The following is a 6455-nucleotide window of genomic DNA, read 5'->3' as shown; positions in this document are numbered from 1 at the left end:
AATGACCTGAAAGGAGGTTTACTCGGTGCATGATTCAGAGATTCGGTATTTTATTTCCGACGGAGGAAAGGCAATCGGACTATAAATGTTCAGGTTTGGGTTGATGGAGTGACGAGACTTGGTACTTTCGAGCGAGGCAGAATTTTTATCAATAATATGGTATCATCGCCCTTGATCGAATGTGTTAAGTTCGTCGGTGTTATGGTCTCCTTCAATTCGCCTTTGGGAGCAGGGTATTATGAACCAGTGCCAGGGAAGCGGCTGCTAGAGATCGCGGTGTGTGGTGGTCCAAGATTGAATCGGTGTCCCTGGTGTTGAGGGCTCAAGGAAGATGATCTTAGGAGGGGTTTAGAGATGGTGACGATCTGTTAGTTCAAGTGCTACAGAGATGGATTTTGACTTAAGGCAACAACTAGCAAGCGAAGGATGAGGAAGAATATGTGGGAGGTGTCTTGCGGTGGTTAAACTTCTAGAAGGCCAAGTGTGAGAAGCAGGAGTCGAGTAGTTGCTTAAGGGATGAGTTTGACCAAAGTGGGAGGGTGGCGGAGTAGCATATGGGTTCTGTGGTAGGATGACTACACGCCTTGAGAAAAGTGTAGAGAGATTTGGGATTCATGGTGGACAGTGACTAGGTCTATGGACTTAATTTGGAATATTGGCTATTATACGGGAGAGATTGGATACGACGAGTTGCTTGATATGAAGAAGGGTACAACATGACTTTGTATTGGAATGTACTATCGCACCTTCTAATTGATGTCCATGAGGAGCGAACGAACTTGTACGGCTGGCGAATGAGCACGGGCTCAGGAGGGGTTACTGATTTGGTAGTAATTGTACCTGGTGCAGCGACGTTAGAAGATGTCGACATGTAATTTCCACATGTGGGTTATCTCCTGTGAGCAGGTCAGCGGTCGCGTGGTTGACGAAGCTTCTACGAAGAATTCTACTGGCTATCCGGTAGGAGTTTGAATATGTAAATGTAGCTAGTGATTCAGAGTGTTCATGAAATGGTTAACATGAAGATTTCGAGGAGTTTGGCGGGTTGATTGTGCAAGATCACGTCCACGACGAAGGAAGAATCTTAGTGGGTTCCAGGTTTATGAAATGGTAGCTTCAAGCTAAGTGGGAGAGGCCTACCGCCTATGATTAGATTGCATGGTTATCTACTTGTGAGGTTTCTGGTTATCGGTGTATTGGTGGGTTATTACGACTAAGGGAAATAAAACATTAGTGGTAATTTGAGCAAAGGATTGAGCAATGTGTGCTATATTGGGCCTTATCGGTTCATGTGCTAGCAGAGTCTAGGAGTTGATTATATTCAGGACCAAGTTAGAGTGGGTGACTCTCAACAACGGACCTAGGGAATTCAAAAGTAAAAATACGGTGCCTAAGGATTTCAAGCCCGCAGTGTGGTTAAGAATCGAGCTTTTACAGCGGATTATGAAAAGGGACTTGGAGTGTTCTATGTTATCTTTGGCTTGTAGCATAGCATTTGGAGGAATGAGGGAAAATGACTTTGGATTCGCAAAGGAATTTTCAGAATGGGTGTGCCAGTTGAGGATGCGAATATGCGCACAAGGAGGGTATGAGATAGTTTGTGAGATTTGAGACAGCATGGTCTTGTGATATAAGGTCACTCAGGATGAGTGCAGATTTGGGTTCGTGATGTTTTGAATGAAGCTATTATTATTCCTAAGGCAAGTCTAGAGTAAATTAGAAGAAGTCGATCGGTTAGCAATGGTTGGATTGGCATGATGGTGGCAATGATCAGTTCCTTCAGCGTGTTGAGTTTCACATGTGCTTGTGGCGGTACGTGCAAGGCTTTACGGCCACCGTAATTGATTTTATCTGGAGGCATTCAAGTATTATGGCCTGTTATGTGTAGATGGATCCCGGAAGAGTTATGGTGGTTTAGACCACTACTTAAGGTCGGTATTTCCGTCGATATGAGAATTCAGTCACTTGTTGCCATGGTTCTCTTGAAATGAGTTAAGTAAAAGGTTTCTATATGATGAAGTGTTTACCCTATTTGTGGTTCGGGAGTTATGATGCAATTCTTGTACTCTTGCCATTGTCATGATTAAGTGTCGTAAGTAGCATGGGAATTGGAAGTTGAGGATCAAGGTTGTGGTTTGGTGTTGACAAGAATGTCACGAGCTCGGATGAGCGAGGAAGGAATCAGATGGTTAGAGCCAGCTAGTATTGTCTTTAGCGTCACCTGAGATCGGTGACTTGTGTAAGAGGCTTTGAGTACTGATTGCAGATTTTTGATTTGCTTCACAGTGTTAGTGTGGCCGGTGGAACTATAGAAGTTTGTTCCGAATTTGAAAGTTGTTCTTGTGGGTCATGGGAAAAAGGGTTATTGAGGATCCTTGAAAGGTTGTTAGCCCAGTGCGGTACGATCAGAATCGGCTTGAGGTCCGTGGATGATTTATAGGTGAGTGTGTGCTCTATACAGGCCGTGTGGGTTGATTAATTGCATATCTATCAAGGTTCCGCGTAGCGATGGTATTATGTGAGCAGGATGACTCTCGAGATGCAGATCATTTATTGCACCTTAGTCGTGCTTGAGTTTCGTAGCTTATGGCACTATCCGTCTCCCCCAGGGTTTGTAGTATGCACTTCGCGTGTTAGTGGTTGATATTCGGTATTTCACAAGTATGAGCATTTTAGCTCGAAAAGTATTTCCTTTATAGATTGTTATGTATGGATCGGGTGGCACGCTGCCACGGGTATCATGTGTGGATCGGGTTGCACGCCGCAACAGTGTGATGTTAAATAACAGTTTCCTATATCTATTATTGTGTTTTGCTTCTCATATACTGAGGAAGGTTCATAACACCTTTTCGATTGTTTCAATTAGTTACGTGGGTTGAGTAGTCCTTTCCATAGTTTGTTTCTTTATGTATCACATTCGAGGTTGTGGCTTGTTAGCACTCTGTGGCATCATATGCGACTTTTTGCACTGTCTGAGGTAGCTTATCGCCTGAGCAGATTGTACTGGGTGAGACGAGATTATTGGACCTGGGATCAGTGCGATCAGACTTATATGAGGCACATTAAAGAGTAATTATCGATATTCAGTCCAGAATAAGGTAGTGGTTCTTGTCGGGAGGAGACTTCTATCGTGGCAGTATTGCGAGAGTTGAAACGAGACTTATATGCTTCATGAGGTGTTTTGAGGGCATCAGATTCGTAGAATTTCGACTATTGGCTTTAGAGAATGATATTATGGTCACGTGAATTATGCGGTGCATGGTGTGAATTCGACAAGGGTGTGCAATCATATTTTGGTACACTGTGTAGTGACTGATACAGTGTTCGTATATTGAAAGCGGGCCTGGTGGAAAATTCCAGATGTTGGAATTTGGCTCTAAGGCTAATTCGACTAAACAAAAGGGGAATCTTCAGATTTGCTCGAGGAAATATGCTCAACTGAGTTGTGGTAGTACAGGTAGGCGCACGAGGTGTTAAACAGTGATTTCAGACAACTCCGGTGCAGTTCTTAGCACGTTCGAGGACTAACGTATGTTTAAGTGGGAGAGAATTTAACGACCCGACCGGTTATTTTGAGCTCTAGCACGTCATTCGGTAGTTTGAGGCCATGAGTAACTTCACTTCAAGCATTATGACTTGCATGCGTGGTCGGAATTGAATTTCGAGAAGTTCGAAGTTAATTTGGAAAGAAAATTCTCATTTCGGAAGCTCTACATTGAAAGAATTGACTAAGGTTTGATTTTTTAGTAAACGACCTCGGAATGGGGATTTGAAGGTTCCAACAGGTTCGTATGATGATTTTGGATTTGGGCGTATGTCCGGATCGGGTTATGGATGTCCTGGGAGCATTTCGGCGCTTATTGTGGAAGTTGGCATTTTGGAAAAATATCATAAAGTTGGGCTGCAGTGCATTTCAATGTTATCGATGTCTATTTGGGATTTCGAGTCTGGGAATAGCTCAGAATGGTGATTCTGGTAATGGGAGTGCGTCCGGAAGTGGATTCAGAGGTTCGTAGGTCATTTTGGGTCATTTGGCGAAAGTTAGAAATTTGAAGGTTTTTGAGAAGTTTGACAAGAAGTGGACTTTTTGATATCTGGGTCGGATACCGATTCCGGAAGTTGGAGTAGGTCCGTAATGTCGAATGTGACTTGTGTGCAAAATTTTAGTTCAATCGGGCGTGATTTGATGGGTTTCGGCATCGAATGTAGAAGCTTGAAGTTCTAAAGTTCATTAAGCTTGAATTGGGGTGTGATTCATGATTTCGATATTTTTTATGTGATTTGAGGCCTCAAGCAAGTTCGTGTCATGTTTTAGGACAGGTTGGAGTGATTGGACGGGGTCCCGGGGGCCTCGGGTGTGTTTTAGGTGTGTTTCGGATCATTTTGGGCTACTTTGGATGCTAATTTACTAAAATATGGTGTTGTTCTTCGTGCTCGCGAAGATCCTCTCGCGTTCACGAAAAAGGATTTGGTTTCTGGGATTTTGTTCTTCACGTTCGCGAAGAGACTCTCGCGTTCGCGAAAAAGGAAATCTTTGTAGCACAGGTCTGGATTCGGAGGCTCATATCCCGCAATCTATAAGGAATTTGGAGATGATAAAATAAAAGTTGTAGCCCTTTGTATCTAGTTTTCAGAAAAGTAAACCATTTAGTATTTGGATTTGTGTACCAAAAGTTATGGCTGGTACACTATAGGCTGTTCGAGAAGATGAAGAAGAAATTTGTGTTGCACGAGGCTAACTTTGGCAGCTTATATCTCGAGATCTATAAGGAATTGGGAGATGACCGAAACATGAAAGTTCTAGATCTTGGTGTCTACTTATCAAAACGTTAAACCATTTGTCATTTGGAGTTTTTTTTACGAAAAGTTATGACCATTATACTAGAGGCTGTCTGAGAAGAGTTTGGAAATGACTTTTGAGAATTTTGTTCATCGCGAATGCGATGGGAGGCCCGCAAACGCGAAGAAGGGTTGCCTGGCAGTGTATAAATTTGCAAAAACGGGTTTGGCTTATTTCATCTCATTTCCTCCATGGATCTCCATCTTCATCATCTATGTCAAGGTAAGTGATTCCCACCTATTGCAAGTTAAATACTTAGATTATATATAGATAAACATGGAAATTCATGGAAAATTAGTGGAAATTTGGGGTTTTGGTAGAAAACCTAAAAGTTGGTATTTTTGGATTTTGACCACGAATTTGGGCATGGAATTGAGAATAAATTATATATTTGAGTTTGTGATGTTATGGGTAATGTTTATCTTCGAAAATTTTCGGAATCCGGGCACGTGGGCCCGAGGGTTGATTTTATCGACTTTTCAAGCAGTGTCGGAAATTATTTTAAATTGGATTATAATAAGTATTGGAGTATATATTTATGGATTTGAACATTTATTGACTAGTTTTGGAGCGTTGGGCATCGGCTTGAATTGTTGGAAAGGCTTGGGAGCCGGCTGTGGAACTTCGGAGCGAGGTAAGTCTCATTTCAACCTTGTAAGAGGGAATTAACCCCATAGGTGATCTAAATTATTATGTGCTTCTATTTGTGGGGGCTACGTACGCACGATGTGACGAGAGTCCATACGTAGCTACTAGCTATGCCTATGTCCGGGTAGTTTTAGGCTTACATTATGCCTTGTTGATATTGTTGTTGATTTATGTTTATTGTTTGCCTTGAGAAGAAGCGAGATTGAGTTAACTTATTAAATATTTTGAAAGATCAGATCGATATGGGCAAGAATTTTGAACTTTGCCCTAAACTCAGAGAGATCAGCCTCTTTCATCACTGACTCCGAGATCTCAGGGTCGTCCTCAGGAACCTTCAAAAAGTCGGACCTAACTTTTTCACTAAGTGGGATTATTTCCTCCACCGTAAGAAAATTCTCGTCTTCGATGGCAACAAAAACACTATTATCATGAGGAGGCATACGCGCTGCCAAATGGATTGGGTCAGTTGCCATGCCAGAACCAGAAGGTACGTTAACCATATTTTTGAGAGAAGATGTTTTAAGTACAGAAGGATTGGAACCAACTGGAATCACCAGAATCAGGGAAGTAGATACACAATAATGAAGAAAAAGAAGACAAGGATTCAATATGAAGAATAGAGAAGAAGACACAGGGATTCGATATTATGAATATGCAAAACGCAAATGAATGGTCTCATGCCCCTATTTATAAGAGTTCAAGCGTCAGGACTAAGAAATCAGGCCATCATTACCCAACGCAGGTATCGAAACGGCAGAGGCACGGGAAACGATGCAAAGCATCGGGAAAACGCGCCATAATGATGCGTGATATCATGACGTCATTTTGACGATGCTACCCCAAAGGTTGCGGCTCACGAAGGTCATATTGTCATCTCGTCTGAAATGCCACTGCTCGACTTGTTCGCCCAATTTTGCCAGCCACGATAAACAGAGTCCGCTCATCAAGGCCGTCTGAGGTCGGCCTT

The sequence above is a fragment of the Nicotiana attenuata genome, unplaced genomic scaffold, assembly GCF_001879085.1.
Source record: "Nicotiana attenuata strain UT unplaced genomic scaffold, NIATTr2, whole genome shotgun sequence".
Lineage (NCBI taxonomy): Eukaryota > Viridiplantae > Streptophyta > Magnoliopsida > Solanales > Solanaceae > Nicotiana > Nicotiana attenuata.
The sequence above is the reverse complement of the archived record's forward strand: the minus strand, read 5'-3'. Positions refer to the sequence as shown.